Source organism: Sceloporus occidentalis, unplaced genomic scaffold (assembly GCF_023333645.1).
Source record: "Sceloporus occidentalis isolate IW3139 unplaced genomic scaffold, rSceOcc1.0.p SCAF_66, whole genome shotgun sequence".
In the NCBI taxonomy this organism is placed as follows: domain Eukaryota; kingdom Metazoa; phylum Chordata; class Lepidosauria; order Squamata; family Phrynosomatidae; genus Sceloporus; species Sceloporus occidentalis.
The window spans coordinates 1927983-1947291 of NW_028317046.1; the positions used below are offsets into that span (position 1 = coordinate 1927983).

General features: G+C 43.0%; 1 pseudogene; it reads left to right on the top strand.

Annotated features, from left to right (window-relative positions):
• The window catches only part of LOC149286833 (kazrin-like), a 49267-nt pseudogene that overhangs the window by 8191 nt on the left and 21767 nt on the right, over nucleotides 1-19309 (top strand).

Here is a 19309-nt window from a genome sequence, read left to right on the forward strand (position 1 = left end):
GTTCCTAACTATGTATTTTTTACTTTTTTTGGTGATCTGGTGGCCTTTTAATAGCTGGTCCCGTGCTATAAATAGAGAATGCTATGTGAGAAATAAATAGAAACAGAATTTGCCAGCAGGTCGGCCCCATCCGGCCCGTCTAGTCTGCCTGTTTCTCCCGCTGTAAAGACTCAAGAACCTTAATCAGTCGTTGGTCTTGTCTTAGATTCAGGAGCCGTATGTCTATCCCATGCATGTTTAATCCCCTCACTGTATTACCCTCTACCACTTCTGCTGGGAGGCTGTTCTTGCTTATCTACCACCCTCTCGGTAAAGTAACACTTCCTTTCATCCATTCCAGCCTCTGACTCTTCATATTGAGATTCCTTCAATGAGACGTGAGGTTTGATAAAAGATGTGATGACCTCTAAACACCAAATCGATGAAATCCTCTTGCTGAATATATCCATAGGATTTAATATTATTGTTGTTCTCCTTTTATGAAGCGCTGACCTATTCCGCAGCGCTGTACAATCTAAATTTATATATTATTATTATTATTATTGTTTTATGTAGCCCCGTACAATCTGAATATGGGGTGAATGAACATAAACAATGTACATTTACACATGCGGATATAACAGGAGTTGAGGACCCTGGCCGTGAGCTGGCATCTTTCATCCTGGTGGGCTCCTGAGGGCCCCGTGTGTTCACATTTCATATATAGGTATGTGTGTGAGATACAAGCGTGTGCGTAAACATATATGTCTCGCAATATAAATAACAATGTACAGTCTTAACAGACCGGTATATTCCCCCCCCTTTTTTTTTTTTCTTTGCTTTTGTGTGCATTCGGTTGATTGCCCCCGCGTAGGCACTGAAATGGTTAATACACTGACCCCGTGTGGCCCTTGTGCCTGCAATTAAAAAGGTCAAGAATCCGAGTGGCCCCGGCTCCCCGCGGACCCTGTAAGAGCCTTAAGGCTTTGCTTTGGAAGCAGGTTTGGCCGCAGCAAATCCCTCGCTGTGTTCGCTGCTGAAGGTTCGCATTCCTCCTCCCCATGTCCCCGAGCAAATCGCTGCGCATGGACACACCTGCTTTCATTCCAGCCCCGGCAGATGCTTATGGGGAACTGATAAAAAAAAAAAAAAAAAAAAGAAAAACACTGGACTGCGAACGGTTAATGACACCACGTGGCGTTCTGTTTGTTTAAAAACAAACAAATAAAAATATTATGCATTTTTGTGATCCGGTCAGTGTGGTTTTGTATCTTTTTTTTTTTTATTGTTTTGGTTTTTTTTTTTTAATTAATTTTATTTAAATCCGTGTTTAGGAATTTATTTTCAGTTTTGAGTCGGTGTTTGTTGGGTCACTGAAGGTTAGATTTTTCTTTTGTAACAAGGGTTAGTGATAAGATACCGAGGCATGGAGCGCGGGGATCGGTGGTCTCTGCACGGCGAGCGCCTTTTACCGGCTGTCGGCTCCGGCGCTTGATGGTTTTTCTCGTTGTTATTCAGATGAGCGAAGCATTTAAAGGGTTTTTATCACCGAGCGATGGCAGGTGGTGCAAATAGATTGCCCTTAGAGCGCGCGGTTTTATTCTTTGGCATGCGCAGGCAGCGGCCGTACGCAGAGCGCTCTGCGGATGTCGCCATCAGGTGTGTTCAAAAACTGGAGGACTTTTCATTAAACATGAACCCTGCGATCTGTGCTCTGCTTTCACTTAATGATGGGTTTTGTGGGGTATCAAAGTACGCATTGAACCCCCCCCCCCTCACATCTGCCCTAGGTGACCCCGAATGATGCAGCCGTCCCTGTTAGCTGTCAAAGGCGTTTTGACCCCCAAGTCTCAGGGTTTTTGCCCAATCTCAGGGTGAAGGGGCAGATTCTCAGGGTCACCCAGTCTGCAGCTGATGTGATATGTTACGGCTGATATCCCTGCTTGAATGCAGGTGACTCAATTTAAATTTTCTCGCCATTTGGGGGAGCCACTACATATAATCTTCATGGGTGGGCTATTAAACGGTTAATTTATTCTTTTAGTTCCCAAGTATGTATTCCATTGGTTGCCGTAGTGATAAGACCACTTTTCAAGCTTTGCACAAGTATCAATTTTTAGGGATAACCTCTGATATTTACATTTAAACAAATCTTATCCATGCTAGATAATATATTATATGAAAATATACGAGTATCAAATAATTTTTTATCAGTTAAGAGATAATCAGATTTAAAGGATTTTTACAATTTATTTTTTTTTATTTTTTTTTTCCCCCCCAAGAAGTTAACATTTTGGCGCAGTGTGGATTCTAAAAATCCTGAAGATCAGCCAATGATAAAATAACTTTCCCAAACTGCCAAAAAAACATTTTATAAAGATTCGGCTCGACCTCCGAGGATTTCCGGGGCAAAGATTCAGAAATGCTGTCGCAGGAAAGGTGCTGCAGCTTCTCAGACCGCGTGCAGCGGCAGCGAGCCCTTCCCCGAACCTCCCCGAAAACAGGAAGATCTATAACCTCTGCATAGCACTTAGACATAGTCACTAGCCGTTCCCATCTATGCTATCAACCCAATAGAGTTTAATTCATACGCAAGAGGGATTTTTACTTTACTGAGAGGGTGGTAGATAAGTAGAACAACCTCCCAGCGGAAGTGGTAGAGGGTAATACAGTGAGGGGATTAAACATGCATGGGATAGACATACGGCTCCTGAATCTAAGACGAGACCAACGACTGATTAAGGTAGACTGGATATCATCTGACATCAGATTCTGTTTCATTCATTAGATACAGATATGTATCCTTTATTCTGCAAAGGCAATTACCGTATTTACTCTATTATAAGACCCCAAAACTTCGCGTCCTGACTATAAAACATCAAAACCACTGTTTTAGCCATAAAACATTGTTTAATTACAACACAATGTATATTCAGTGTGTATATATATATATATATATATATATATATATATGTATTTATTTTACATAGCGCCATCATATTCCGCGGCGCTGTACAATGGGTACGTTGCTTTTGATTATTACAGGTCAGTCTCTCTAATTGACTAGCATTTTAATTTTCATATTTAGCTGCATCAGCTGTTTTCTCGTAGATTTATAGTGTAATATACATTATTTATTTTTTATTTTTTTTATAAAAAATCATTTGAGGTTAAATTTTTATTTTATTTTTGTTTAATTTGTGTTCTGGAAGTGGAATGTGTTACGGGCGCTCTGTTATTTGTAATAAGCACTGATTTTACTGCAAACAGAGCTCCAGCCAATAAAAAAAGATTAGAAGGGACGTTGGAATTTAATGTCTTTTTGATCTCAATTGTAACCATTTCTCTGAAAGAGGCATAAAATTATATTTTTATTTTTGACGCGTTTATTTCCCATCAAACAAAATAAAACCTGGACAGTAATTGGAGGAGCAAATCTTTCCAAATCTCTGTCCGTGCGATTCGGCGAGAACGCCTTTCCTATCGAGCCAGGAAAAAAAACGGCTAAAATAATTAAAAATGTATGAAACACGTTATCGGATTCCGTTAGAGGTCTCGTCCTCGTTGAACCGGTCGTGAGAGCCCTCGGCCTCTGCAGTCTTTTCGTTTCCGAGGGGCACAAATTGCTGGAGGTTATAAGGATGTCAGAAATTCCTCCCCAGTAGCTGTGGGTGGGGCTGGAAGGAGTTAATTTATCATTTTACAGTTTTTCAACCAGAGACTCCTGGTTTAACCCAGCTCTCTGAGTAGCCACACCCACCCCCAACCCATGCTGTGCTCTCTGTGGTAGCCACACCCACCCCCAACCCATGCTGTGCTCTCTGTGGTAGCCACACCCACTCCCAACCCATCTTATGCTCTCTGGGGTAGCCACACCCACTCCCAACTCATGCAGTGCTCTCTAGGGTAGTCACACCCACTCCCAACCCATGAATGTCGGGTATGATGTCATACGATGCTAGATGTGTTAAAGGCACGGTGCACCTTTTTGTAATGAAGGGAAGATTCTGACTGCAAAAATGGGGGCTGTGGAGTGCAGTCCTTCCACGCCCCCCTCCATGCCCGTTTCTCCCGCCATGCCGGTGGGACCGCCCACTGCTGGCAGCAGGACCACCCGGTAGTTCCCAGGTCTGGTGTAAAGACTTCGGGGGGCCGCCGCTCCGGATCGCACTGCGTGGAATTTCTCATTGTGATAAATCCTCGTGCCGTGCCAGCGTGTGATTGAATTTATCGAACCCTCTTTTAAATCAGTTTTTCTAATCTCGCTGCAAACTATTAACTATCTGACTAATTAGAAAGCGCGCTGTTTTATAATTTGTTTTCCAGATATATTTTTAATGAATTTCCCGTTTGTTTTTTTGCTGCCTCGCTGGATTATCCCTCTGTGCCAAACCACAGCCTGTTGGATTTTTTTTATTGTTTTTAATGTCCTGCCTGTTCTGACATTTTCTTCACAAATTTCCCTATGCCCCCCCCCAACACACCTTAAAAAAAATCTAGTTTTTAAAAACTAGAATTGACAGACTAAGACGACCCGATACATTAAGAGGGCCCGGGCCCCAAGAGCTTACAATCTAGAGCTATGTTTAGCCTTTGTGTCCTTTGTGCATCTTAACTCTAAATACATTGTATTGGTCAGCGAGCCGCGGGTTATAATCGGATGATCGATACGGAAACGGCTTGTTTAATGGATGAAATCTCCATGACGAAATTACCTTTTTTCTTTGTAAATCACTGCTTTTTGATGATTGCCTCGTTACCTGCATTAATCTATCATTTAATTTCTATAATTTACCCATTTTCTGAATAATTGAATCGGTCAACCCTGTAATAAATGGGGAGAATATATAGAATATTATATATATATTTTGTTTAGGTTTAAACTTGGGTGACGGACAAAGGATGCGACTCTAGCGGAGTCATTTTAAGTTCATGACTCCAGGGCTGGACTAGCGATGACGAGGTGGCCCTGGCCATTTAAGGCTGGCGGCTGCCTTGTGACACGTGTGCAGCGGGCCACATGTTTTTATGCCCACGTAACATGCGGCCAGGCATATCCAGCCTGCGGTCACACGCTACTGCACCTGATCTGCCTCCAGTAATGAATACGGGGTGAGATCTATGGCAAACGTCAAATATCCACCCAAATTTTCCCCAAAAATGGATCTGCTTCCCCCAAACCTTCGATTAAAGGCCAGTAGTCATGTAACAAACAAGAGAGCCATAACCCAGATTGTGGAATAGAAGGTTAAAACGGCTCGTCCGATGGAATCCTACTACGTATATGTGACACTATTACGCGGTATTAATGTACCGTGAAGTGTAGGATTTAGAAGAAAATATATGGCGGCTCCGGTTTAATATTTTGTTGAGTGCAAACTCCTTTTAACCTCCTAATCGAGTACCAGACAGTCGCTGTGTTGTTTTTTTTGAAGGAAGTCCGATTGTGAAATGAAAACAATAAAAGGCCGGGACGCGGCATTAAGCGGTCTTCCAAAAATATATGCGAAGACTTCTTATCTCAAATAAACAGCCCCGCGGAGTCGTCTTAAATACTCTTGTAAAACAAACATCACAAATTCCTCCGATCTGATCTATTGAGATCAGATGTACTACATCAGATACATATATATAGTACATATGGTATATAATATATATTATATCAGATATACTATATATGTACTATATCAGATATACTATATATATATATATATATATATATATATATATATATATATGGACTACATCAGATATATATTATATATGTACTATATCAGATATATATTATATACCGTATGTACTATATCAGATATGCTTATATATGTGTACTATATCAGATATGCTATATATGTACTATGTATTGGTTTTCTTGTTAAACAATGGAATCCGCAGGTATCTCGTTCTAAAAAGTTGGATAACGTGGACAGATGTTCTGCAATCTGGAATAACCCAACATCAAGTGTCCCAAAACTCAATGGGCAACCGGCTTCCCTGTGCTCTGGATTGCACTTGAAATTCGGCTTGACGTGTTTATATTCGGGAATATAGAATAGATTTTTATTTCTTTTTTTTTTTTTTTAATAACTGCATTTTACTGAATAACACGCGGCCTCATAAACTGTAGAAAAAGGTTTCTATTTGTTTACGGGCAAAGAATCTTCAAAGCGTCCTGTGAAGCCCCTTTGAATCTTCTGAAGGTGTTACTGCGTGTGATTATGGGGCAGCCGTGTCTACTTGGTTTCCATGAAGAACGGATCTTTGTAATCATTTCTGCCTTCAACTTATTAAACTTGATTTTTAAGACACCGTTGTTTGAGTCGCTGATGACGTCTACCTGTCCTTTCCTTAAGTGAAAATCCCCTGATTCAGAATATTTTGACATAGAATGTTATCTGTAATCTACAACCTGTGTTATTCCCAACAAACAGACATTAATTGTCCTTGTTTATGAAAGAAAATGTCCTCGTTTTCCGTGAAAACAGCTGAGTGACCCCAAACTTTTGAACGGTAGTGTATGTCCCTCTGTTTCTTTATTTCCTGGGTCCTGTGGATATTACACATCCCCCTCTAGACCGTAAGCTCGTTTGGGCCGGGCCCTCCTCACCTGTTGTCTCTGTAAGTCAATTTGTTATTGTTACATACTACTTGTTATGTCCTGTCTACCATTGTACAGCGCTACGGAATATGATGGCGCTATATAAAACAATAAGTAAATCCCTTCCGTCCGCTCTTCCACATTGTATGGCACTGGAAGGGTTGTATGGATGCCCAGCTCGGGTAATCTGTGTTCCGCTATTGTTACCGTCCGTCACCATGGTTTAGCCTCGGATATTATCGATGAGCCGCTGAGAATCCTGCACCCGCAGGACCATTTTGGGATCCGTTAAAACCCACTTGGCAAAGCCACCAATTAAAGTATAAAATAAATAAATACAAATATTATGGATCCCTTTTTTAAAGAGAGCTGCTGCCAGTGACTTCATATTATGTGCGTGCGCCAGGAATCTTATAAAATCACGTGGCGGACATGCGCTGAAGTTATCAGACTTGGATGACCTACATTCGGTTCATATGACTCCCGATATAATGGGAAGCTGCTGACGGTGTGCCCGGCGCTGACCAGCTGCAATTGTCATTGTGACCTGAAGATTACGGGGAGTGAGAGCTCAGAACGGCGCTGACAATGCGAGGCGTGGTCATCGACGGTCTTAGAAGGGAACGTTCACAGATTTTATTACCAGATGTATTTAAAACTAAATATCGGGAGGTTTTCTTTGGTTCTCGGTTCTATTTTTTTGCATATCAGCCGTTTGTATGATTCTCGCTCTGTTATCTGAGCCCCGATCTACTAACCCCCCCCCCCCCGACTCCTTATCATACTGCCTGCGGGAAATAATAGAATGGCTCAGTCTTAATCACCCAGTCAAACATGCTGACTAATGAAAGTCTATGGAGGAACGGACTTCTTTAGCACACAAATACCTTTTTATCTATACAAAAAAATGTTCTCTACATGGCTTTCAACTCTCGCTATCCTCAGCAAGCGTCCTTCTTTCGGGGCGATCGGTACAGACCGGGCAGTTGACAGAAAATTTATTTTTATAAAATGTGGCCCTTTTTGGGGATTATGAGGCGGAATATACCTGTAAGAACATTCTCCATTAAATGCAAGGACTGCTAATTCTAAAACAATTTTGTTTGTTTTTTATAGTAATAAGAATAAATTAATAAATTCTGTGTTGCAGAATCCATGTGGTTTTTGTTTTTGTTTAGATATTTTTTATTTTTTATTTATTTTTTTTATTTTTTTTTAGCCCTGGTATGAATCTGAATCTTCCAGAAACTTAACACCCAAGTCTTATCATATATTTGCATCTAGCAGAGCATTGTGGGAGTTGTAGTTCAACAGTCATTTGATGTATCCAACTATTCCATCTGTACGCTCCCTCCTCTGATTATCGGTCAGACCAGCGGAACGTTCGTAACTCGCTCGCCGTATAGTTTAGAGGTAACTCATCATTAGATTATATTTTAGCCATTATGCTCTTCTCGGGCTCCGGTGAGATGGATTCGCAACGCCGCTTATCAACCTTACCCGACCGCAAAAATAATTGTATGTCCTACAAAAACTGTAGGGCTTTTCAGTTAAAATGTGTTTATTTGTTTTTTCCCTTTTAAATGTAACAAAAAATTTTTTTGGCAGAAAAAAAAAATCCTGGAGTCTTAATCGCCTCCTTGTTTTTCCTGGTGGGTGGAAAACCAGAAGGGCTTGTTGGTACACAAAGAAAAAAATTATTTCATAAAATACGCAATTATTTGGAAAAATGTGGGGGGGGGGTTTGTTTTGAAATATGCTATTATTTATTTAACTGTATCATTAGGGAATGTTTGCTTTATATTTATTTTAATTGTGCATTTTTTTCCCAAAACTTAAGCTTTTGAGAGTCTGAGTGTTGGAAGTATTTTTTGGTCTCAAAGGATGAACAACATTCTCTTTGTGATATCCAGAAACGAGACTTTCAGCCAGAAGATTCTGGATCGTGGCCATTAAACCCACCGGGTCTAGAACTGGCTTCGCTCCGAGGGTCTCATTGGCATTCCGTGTCTGTAGTTTTTCCAAGGGGCTTTTTTTCGGCCAGAATCCTCAGATATTCTGTGCGTTGTCATCACGTGTGACTCTCTTGGGCCCCGGCCTAGGAGAAATCTGGGACTATTGTCTTCATTTCAATTCAGAGGCACAACAGGCGTTCGGTTACCAGGCAGGAATGACAAAGACTGTTTGCTGAAGAACGTGTTGATTTCCATAGAGTCCAACTACTGTGTTCCGGAACAGGCAACAGTGTTGCTGAGTTGCCCGGGCCAGAGGCCAAGAGTTGCCCGGGCCAGAGGCCAAGAGTTGCCCGGGCCAGAGGCCAAGAGTTGCCCGGGCCAGAGGCCAAGAGTTGCCCGGGCCAGAGGCCAAGAGTTGCCCGGGCCAGAGGCCAAGAGTTGCCCGGGCCAGAGGCCAAGAGTTGCCCGGGCCAGAGGCCAAGAGTTGCCCGGGCCAGAGGCCAAGAGTTGCCCGGGCCAGAGGCCAAGAGTTGCCCGGGCCAGAGGCCAAGAGTTGCCCGGGCCCGTTTTTATAAAGTGTTACTTTGTGGCTACACCAAGCTTCCATTTATCATCGTCTTGAGTAATGGGGGTTGGTTGCAGCACTTGCGTAATCTTACATGTCAATCACATTTACACTGTTGATACGTAAGGAAGTCCTGTCCTTTTAAAGGTGTTGTTCCACCTACTCTGAATTTATCACCTTTTGTAACGAAACGCACGCCCTTCATGGAAATCATTTGTTTTAATCACGTTAATGTTACCTCATTCATGGAGTGTCTGAATGTGACACAGAAGCGAGCACTGATTGTTGTTACCATGGAAACTGTAAAAAAGCATCTTTAAAAGTTTGTTTTATGAGGTTAAGCATTAAGCAGAAGGAATAAAAGTGTGGATCTGCTATAGTTTGTTTCTCTAACATGCTGGAGAGAGGAATATACTGTATATCTAAAACTAGAGGGTAAGAGGCTTCGCAGTAACTAAGGAAGGTCTACTTTACTTAGAGGGAAGTAGATAAGTGGAACAGCCTCCAAGCAGAAGTGGTAGAGGTTAAAATAGAGATTTTAATTTCTCTCCGGGGACATTTACCTAATCCCGAAAAGTTACCCCTCCTGTATGACTCTAAATGATATTGGTTCAAAAATCGCAGCTGGCAGGAGACCCGTCGGGTGAAGTTATGGGACCTGTAGCTGCCGGAGCTCAAGTGGGATTTAAGCAAAATGAGGTGATTACCTGTATCTTAGTGTCCAAACCTGTATGCCGGGCTCATCTCAATGTTTCCCAATTAAACCAGTTTAAGAAGAACTATGGGACGACTAGCCAAATACTGTGTAGATCATTTTTATAATTCTTTCTATTTAATATTTTCGATCTATACTGTGATGTGGCATGTTATGAAATGTATTTAATAATTATAACCTGCGAATAAGGTAGCGATCAAAAATTCCTAAACATCCCTGTTGGTCCCCCTTGCTTATTCTTAGGTCTGGAATACGGCAAAATGAAGCTGAGCAGATCTGGGACTCTACAAACGCAGGAAAAGTACACTAACGGCTGTAAGTAAATCTGGAGTTATTTCTCTATAACTTGCAATATATAGATTGTTTTATTGCTAATGGATCAGTTTTAATGGGATAAAAAAATATAACTGTGTGTGTGTGTGTATATATATATATATATATATATATATGTATATATATATATACATACACATACAAATTCTGGAATGGTGACTGTTGAAATTTTTTAAATTTTTTTTATTTCTTTTTTTTAAAATATAATTAACATTTTATCCAGACGGCACATGTATTAGTTAGGTCTATGGTGTGCTAGTTTTATTTTATACGCGTGTTCCAAGCACAAGGGACAATCGATGAATTATATTTTACTACTGTTGCTTTATGCAAGATTAATAAAAACTAGATTTTTTATATATTTTTTTTTTCTTCCTTCCAATGAGCGATTTAGATCACATGATTCATGTTTCTTAGCGATTACATAAACAACGTGTCTGAATGCTGAAATGATTTGTACAATGTGTTGTAGTTTTTTTTTCTGGAGCTTGAGAAGATAATTACTCCTTTATGGCAGGGAGTGGCGGCGCTCTCACAAAAACACCCGGATTTAATCTTTAGTTGCGATCCCAGCGAGCTTCGGCCCATTGGAGCAATAGAGGGAAAAAACTCTTGTATGGCTACTTTTATTTAAAACATTCTAATTGTTTTATAACTTTCCTTCCTTTCTTGGCTTAAGCGGGACAGTGGGGGCATCTATAACCATTCTGTTTGGTCCTTTGTGCCCTATGGGTCATTATGGGGGGGGGTGCATTGACCCCCATTGTGTTCAAAACAAGGGCTTTTGGTTGGGGTCAGTGGTTGACCATGGCAAGTCCATGGGAACAAAATAGTTCTTTTCACTTCTAATAAATGCAAAAAATATATATTTAACTATTTTGCCTTGAAATGGTATCTGACATCATGGGGTCGAAATGTCGGCTTTCACATTTTAATTATTGCTTTTAAACAGAAGGAAGTCACAATATTCTAATAAATTAAGCGCACATTGCTGCCTGCACCTTTTTGACGTGCCAAATCCTAATTTATTCCCCCCGGAGAGGCGGCCGTCACCGTGGAGCAGGTGATCTGAGGCTTACTTTTGGCTGCGTTGACAGCAAATCTCATTTCAATGCCAGAACCGAGCCTACAATGCAAAGAAAGTATAAAGCGGGTCCTTTCTGTGGCAATTCAACTAATAAAATAAAAAATGTGTAATTTAGAGTCCGAGGCACCGTTGATAGACGCTCCAAAATGCCATATAATTAATTAATGACGCTGATGTTTATTTTTGTTTATTATTTGTGTATTTTTATTGTTACATTGTTGCCAAAGAAAACACATTTCCCAGTCGGCCTGTCTTGCCATGTAAGATTTCTCAGCCCACAACCTTCTCGTTCCGTGGATCACTGAAATATCGTGAATCTGCATTTAAACTGAAAAAGATTTGTCTTTAAAACCTTTTTTTTATGTCTGGCTTTTTTTTGGATCCTGAGCTGTGGCTTCTATGTAAGGAAGCTGAGCAAATCCCCCCCCCCCCCCCCGTGCTTTAATACAACAACTCATTCCCCAAAACTTCAGATTTTTAGGGTGAACTCCCAGCAAATCCTATGACTAGTATCAGATTAGACAAAAAAAACAGTTTTTTCAGGCAGCTACATATTAGCCATTTGTATGAGTTCTGTTAGCCGAACACCTCGATTTATCATGCTGCCTGTGGGGAAACAATAGAATGGCTCAGTCTTCTTGACCCTGGTAGAGTCTCTGGGGTTTTTTTTTTTGAAAAGGATGATCTCTTCTCTCTGATTGGGTTTTACTCCGTTTCGGGTTTTCCATCAGACTTCTCCCCATCTTTCATTGAACGCGTAACGTGTTGAAACCCGCTCCAAACAGTCCCTCCTCCTCCGGGGCTGATGTGTCCGTTTAGGGCTTTGAGCGGCACAGACCCAGAGCAAACACAACCCAGTAAGACAGACAGAAGAGACCTATTGTGAGCCGAGCCAGCTCCTCCCGCCACCTGCTGACTTCTGTTGAAGTGCATGCGCGGCAGCGCGCTCTGTGCTCCATACAATAGCATACGGCAAGTTTCTATTTGAAGATGGCCAAAATCTCACGTCTTCATTTTGCTGGCTCACCTGTTACTAGAACTCATTTCTAGAACTCAAAAATTAAAAATATTAGAAGAAAAAATATTTAAAAATGTATATTTTTTTTATATTATTTTAATGCACATAACGCCTGGCAGAGCGGGTGAGTCCATTTATTTTAAATGACTTTACAAAGTACTGTGATTTATTATTTATGCCTTTAAATTTGAAATGTAGTTCTAGACTTTAAATTGCGCTCATCCCGGACGACAGATCTAGTACCTAAAACCCGTACATATTTATCTATTATTTTATTATTAAATTATGGAGGTGTGAATGTCAAATGCACCAACTGTCCCAAAAAACGTTAATATATATTTTTTTTGTATTATTAAAATATACTTTTTTATCTTTTCTTTGAAATACTATGTTTCACTCGGCCTTTTATCGGGTTATTATTTTGCGATACGGTTGTCCATCTAAATTCTCCTTTTTCAATCTGTAATCTCTCTATCCAAACGGAAAGAGACCGCTGTGGAAAGTGACCGTGAGCGTAGTTATTAGAAGTCGCTCTCGTTCAGACAGACTGCTTGATTAGGGGTTTTTTTTTGGAAAGATGAAAGGCTCGCTTGCGTGAAGAGTTCGCGTTATTAATGCGGAGAGGAGCGCTGACTCTGGTGGCGCGGCGTCGCCCGCGGCCGGGTGTTCTCTCAGAGCCGCCGTTCAAAGCCGTGGAAGCGAAATGGCTTCGTACCTCCCCGCCGCATCCCCTGCGTCGCCCGACTTCATATCCAATCTCGCTTCTTGGCAGGAGCCGGATTTTTTATTTGCTTGAGCTACTGGCAACATGCGCGGGGCTTTTATTACTGATCGCTGGGATTCCTGATGGGCCGTCTGATACGCCGTCGGAATAAAGAATCTTAATACAGTCGCTTCTCGGCGTATAAACATTCTGCGGAGTTTAGAAGGAAACTGTTGCCGTCTTCGGGTGATCCTGCTAATGAATGAATGAATGAAGTGTATGATAAGGTTTTTATTGTCTAGAAGAATAGAATATGCTCTGTACAAATACACTGTGCTGGCCAGGTGCGTCTAACAGCCTCCTTCTGTGCCAGTCGTACCGTTGTGGTGTTAATATTGTGCGCTCTTAATGTCGTTGTTAAACTTGTGTTCTGTCTTCTCTATAACTTGGTTCCGTAATCTGCTGGCCATAAATAAAAGGTAATAATATTCTAATAATTTTGAGGATTACGGGCATAGAAGTGATTTTAGAAATCTGAGGAACGCCAGACTTTTGCCCGCGGTCTGAGTGTCCAAAAATCCCTTTTAACGCGCAACCGTTTTGGGCATTCTAAAGGTTTCTTATGAAATCGCTCGCTCTTTTTTTGTATGAATCCGGCCGCAGTCCTCGGCCGAGTTGTTTGATGCGTGTCCTGGAGATGTGTTTTTCTCTCCAGTGTGACTCCAATGGTTATAGAGGAATGAATGCCGTCTTTGTTCGATGGAAATAACATTGTGTACTATTGGATAAGACATCTCATGCCACCCAACTGTCCTGATCTGTGTTGGGCAGTCCCAGTTCTCCGATCCCACTGTCCTACCGAGCACTACCTCTGTCCTGCTTTTCGGGGACGGAGGTAGAGCTCGGCGGGATTGCCTTCACTATTTCAATGCCTGGTGCCAGGGAGTGCAGGCAGAAAATTGTGAACGTGCCATGCCAGTTTGGGTGACGCTTCCTCCTCAGCATCACAATTTTCTGGGGGTAGAAGGTGGGGGGTGTGCTGTATGTACATGGGGCTCTCTTGCTCCCCGAACCTTGCTTTATTAAAGACTGGATGTCAGACTTGCAGGGCTGAATTTACAATCTCTGAATCCCTGCTTTTGCAGCAAAGATAAAGTACGCAAGGCACTAGACTAGCGCACACCTGGATGCTGTACTAGCCATCTTCTGCCAATGCTCCCTCCGCAAATAATTATATATATGTGTGTGTGTGTGTTTTTTGAGCCTTTTTGTAATGGATAACGAGCCGGTACAACACACTGCAGGCACTTTGGTGTGCCGGGACTAAGTGACATTTCGCGTTGGCATCTGTGTGTCCAGACGCGGCGAGTGAAACAATTCCAGCCCTTCTGTGCCGGGCGGCATCTGCCCGAGCGGAGATACGGGACGCCCGGTGCTGGAGCGCGATTAGCTGGTGGATCAAAAAGCCTCTTAGTGGAATTCTGGCCAAACAAACACTAAAGGAAAAAAAAACGGCCAGCCTGCGGCGGCGCTGCCCTCCTCTCTTCCGCTGCCAGCGACTCGCATGGAGTCTCTGGCGCTCTCACAAAAGCCCTGCCAGGCAGACCAAAGCAACGTGCGGCCCGATGTCCGCCCGTCACATAAAATGACATTCATTAAAATATCACCACGGTTTATCATCTGTGAAAATGAGGAATGTACTTGAAAAGCAACAAAAAAAACCCCCACACTTTTATGGTTGAAACCTTTTATTGCTGGATAATGGCGGCACGTGGTTTGTGTTCTGAAGAGCCCCTGTTGGCCCCGGATGTCACCTGCATATAGTGTAGCCAAGCAGAATGTGTCAAATATAGCCATTTCTATCTCATTGAGTTCTCGTTCTGAGCCCCGATCTACTAAGCAAACACCCCGACTCCTTATACTGCTTGCGGGGAACAATAGAATGGCTCGGTCTTAATCTAGCTGGACGGACTTCGGCCAAAATAGTTTGATAAACTTAATACTCGTTCTGTGCGCTCGCTACTGTCTTTGTCTCCCCTCTGCGGTTTTTGTTTTGTTTTGTGGGTTTTTTTTGTGGGTTTTTTTTTTTTCATGTTTTAGATTTTTTTTATTATTATTTATTTATTTTTTTTGTCTGGGGGGCCGGGGACTTCCCAAACTGCCATCTGTGCGTTTTATGTTCCCATCTCTAGCTTTGTGGGAAACCCTGTTACACTGTTTATTCTACAAACAGGGTAAAATATTTACTCGGCTTCCTTTGTTATGGAAATGCGAGAGGCGTCTGCGCTCCTGATGAATAATAAACGGTTATTCCTAATTAAACCTTAAGTGCTTCAGTAATGGTTACTATAAAGTAGAATATTTCAACAATAATATTTTGGCAAGTGTTTGAAACGAAACGAATGGATGTGGCTGCAGGAAATCGACTGGCCATTTTTACAAAATATAATACCTTTTGAAAGTTTGCATTATAATGCATTTTGCTTTTTTGTTTTGCTATTTATGGTATATTTATAATTCTTTTGTATTTTTTGATCTATGCCTTGGCTGCATACATTTCTTTTTGTTTTTCTTCTTTTTTTTTTTTTTTTAACCTGGTTTTCTCATTTCCCTGTCATTGCAATTATTGTGCAATCACCGGGCGAAGCCAGGGAGCCGCTCCGTAAATCCCTCCGGGTAGCCAGCCGGCCGGCCGTCTTTTGGCCCCTGCACTCTGTACTGTGAGTTTTGATATTTTATAGTGGTATCCAGGTTCCAGGTTGTGCTCTAAACCGTGATTAGGGAACTGTGTGTGATGGGAGTTGGAGTGAAGGCCTGCAGAGTGCGGCCGGGTAGTCTTCTCGTTCTTGTATTGTACGTAAGAATCTAAAAAGCCGGTTTTTATACCTTTTTTTTTAAAATGTATTTAAACAAAGCGTGTAGGAGGGCGCAGGGTAAGGCTTGCCGAATGTTTGAATGGCTGCTGGAAACCGGAACTGCGGTGTCGAGTTACCACGCTAGATCACCTGAGCCTGGACCGAGGAACTGCAACTCCCAGCATGCTCAGCCCTGATCTAGTGATATGTGTGTGAGTGGTTTCCGATTTAATTATTGAATCATTGAATGTAAAGACTCAAACCTTAACCCGTCTTCGGTCTCGTCTTAGATTCAGGAGCCGTATGTCTATCCCATGCGTGTTTAATACCCTCACTGTATTACCCTCTACCACTTCTGCTGGGAGGCTGTTCCACTTATCTACCACCCTCCCAGTAAAATGTCAATGACAGGGTTACAATATCCTGTGGGGGAATGCAGTGGATGACATGCCAATCGTGTATTATGGAGGTAGTACGCCTTTTCTGAAGCCCCCCTGCTATGGTTTGGAGAGAACCCGAGGCTCGCAGACAAGGTTTAGGTGACTCGGCAGCTGTGCAGGCTCCGCCCCCTCCTGTAGGTCCCGGTGACTTCACGCCAGGTCTCCGACAACCTGCTGGAGGGTCAAATTCCTGGCAGCAGGTAAAACCAACACAACTTCCTGGGAGGGGCCTGGGGGTGGATTGTGGCCCAGCGTTCTATTACCCTTCTGGGAGGATTAATGCACGGCATGAAGTCAGACGGGGAGGCAAATAAACCTGGTATGTTACACGCTATCGAGGGGCCGATCACGGCCCGCAGGAGAACGCAGTCGTTTGCTACAATGAAAGAACAATTACCATTTTATTATTTATTGGAGAATAACTGTGTTTATTTCAAATAATTACCCCGGGGGGGGGGTTCCCACTGATACCCCTCAGCCTGAAGTGCGTTTTCCCGGCGTGATCAGGAATAAGGTGTAAGAATGCCGCCCGTAACCCCCGCTTCGCAGAGAAGCAGAAAAACGTCTCTTTATTCTTGTTACGCACTCCTTGTGACGATTAAAACAACAAGCGTGCATCTTAACGCCCCATCGTATCCTCTGACATAACAGCTTAATTCCTCGACACAACAGACGGCGCTTAGCAACCGCAGCGTGGATGAATGAGTCCGTGACTGTCTATTTTCTGTTTATATGTTTAGAGCCAACATATTCTGCAGCGCGGTACAAGTTGGAGTTCCAAGGGTGCGGAAAGGCATCTGAGAGCTTTGCGAGCATCTTAATAGGTGATGGTTTAGATTTAATAGAAAGGAGGTTTTACTTTAACAAGAGGGTTGTAGATAAGTGGAACAGTCTCCCAGCAGAGGTGGTAGAGGGTAATACAGTGAGGGTATTAAACATGCATGGGATAGACATACGGCTCCTGAATCTAAGACGAGACCAACGACTGATTAAGGTTTGAGTTTTTACAGCAGGAGAAACGGGCGACTAGACGGAGGCTGATGTGCCGGCTGACTCTGGGTTTTTTTGGGGTTTTTTTTTACACAAAGTTAAAAATGGATAATAAAGGTAATGTTTCTTTTGAGCCACCCTGGGTCTAAACCCCTCCCCCCTATTTACTAAAGCTGTTGATGGCCAGCAGGTAGCTCACGAGCTGTTGGAACTACAACTCCCAAGATGCCCTGCCAGCCGCAGACGTGCCTTTTCTTTTAAAATACTTGCTGCTCGTCGTGTAGCTCTAGAAATACTTAACGCTGCCACTTCTGCGCTCAGCAAAGGGGTACCTGGGGAGAGTTAAATATAACCCCCCCCCCGTTCAGTTTAACCCTTAATCTAAATCCGTAATTACCAATGTTGGGTTTATTTAAACTTTTCCTCCCAGCCTCCCCAGTAAGATTCGTTGTCTTGGGTACCTCGTCGCATGTCGGAAACGCAGCTCCGTGCGTTACACCAAGTCTTTCTACGCTGCTCCCCGACAGCCAAGAGTCCTTTGGCGTGTAACACGCTAGCGCTGGTGCGTGTGGTGCTTGGGCAGAGCATGGAGGAGGAGGGAGGCTCGCGGTCAGACGGTCGGTGACATTGTCTTGCCTCTGTTTTCATTACCTCTGTTTTCATTACCTAATTCTGGTCTGTAGCCAAGGGGCGACCAGCGCTATCCGGCAGCCCCTGTCCCCCCGCCACGGACAGAGCGAGCCATGTGCCTGATCTCTGATGCCGTCTAAACGTCCTGTGGTTAAGGACAGGCGACGTGTCCGTTATCGTGAACCCGCAAAATATCCGTGTTACGTGATTTCACATCCAGGTGGATAGTCGTGTGACCCCCCCCACACACCTCCCTTCATCGAGAGTGTTTGTTTTTCCTCCCCAGTTTCAGGGCATCCAGGGGGATAGATAAACAGCTGGGCTTGTTGTGTACATAAAACCTCTGGAGTCTGAGAATCTCGTGTGTCAAGTATTGTAACTCTTCTCCTCTTTACAATCGCCCGTGTGAGCCGTGACGAGAGCTCAGCCCACGGGGGCCGATAGTCCTGTTAGCGACTTGCAGTTGATCGCGTTACCCTCCGCCGCTCGATATGATTCGCTATTCTCTGAAGGGTGATTGGGGTGGAAATGGCTCTCTGGTTAGTCGACAAAAATGGTGAATTCTCGCGGTTTTGGAGAAAGTCGCACCGGCGCTTTTGATTGGTGATTTATTTTGTGTTACATTGTAACACAATGTGTCGGACGCCGTGTAGCAGCCTGCCGGCGGATCAGGACCCCTGCCTACTCCGCATGAGGTGCGTTTTTGGCATGTTTGGCAGTTGGTCTCGTCTTAGATGCCAGAGCCGCATGCCTTTCCCCTCGCTGCATCTACCACGTCTGCTGGTAGGCGGATTTTAATTGTAGTTCATGGAACTTCCTCGGTTCTCGCAGGTTTCCGTCTTTTGCAGGTTCCGTTTCTCGAAATAATACCTTTTTTTATTATTTGTTATTGAGCGATCGGGCCGGGTAGCTTTGGGAGTAACGCCGGAGCTGAGCCCAGAAATGTAACGTCTGCCGACCCGATAACGCAGCGTTTCACGCGGGAGAGACTGATGATGTCTGACAGGTGGAGACAGAAAGATTCTTCTGCGTTTTGTAGACCGGCCCACCGGCAGATAGCGACACAACCGCGGGAGGAGAATGCCGGGAATCGCAGGGCTTCGGAAATAAATGAGATCGCACGGAAATGCTTGCTCCAAAACCTTGGCAAAATTTGTATTTTTTGACACCAAATACAATACATTAAAGCGGTAAATATTAATACATACATACCGTACATACCATACATACATACATAGCGTACATACTTACACCACCGTTCAAAGGTTTGGGGTCACTCAGCTGTTTTCATGGAACATAAGGAAATTTGTGGCTGTAACATAATTACAAAAGGGTTTTCTAACCAGCAATTAGCCTTTTAAACTTAAACTTGGATCAGCGAACACAGGAGTGATGGGAGTGATAAAAGGCAATTGGAACACAGGAGTGATGGGAGTGATAAAGG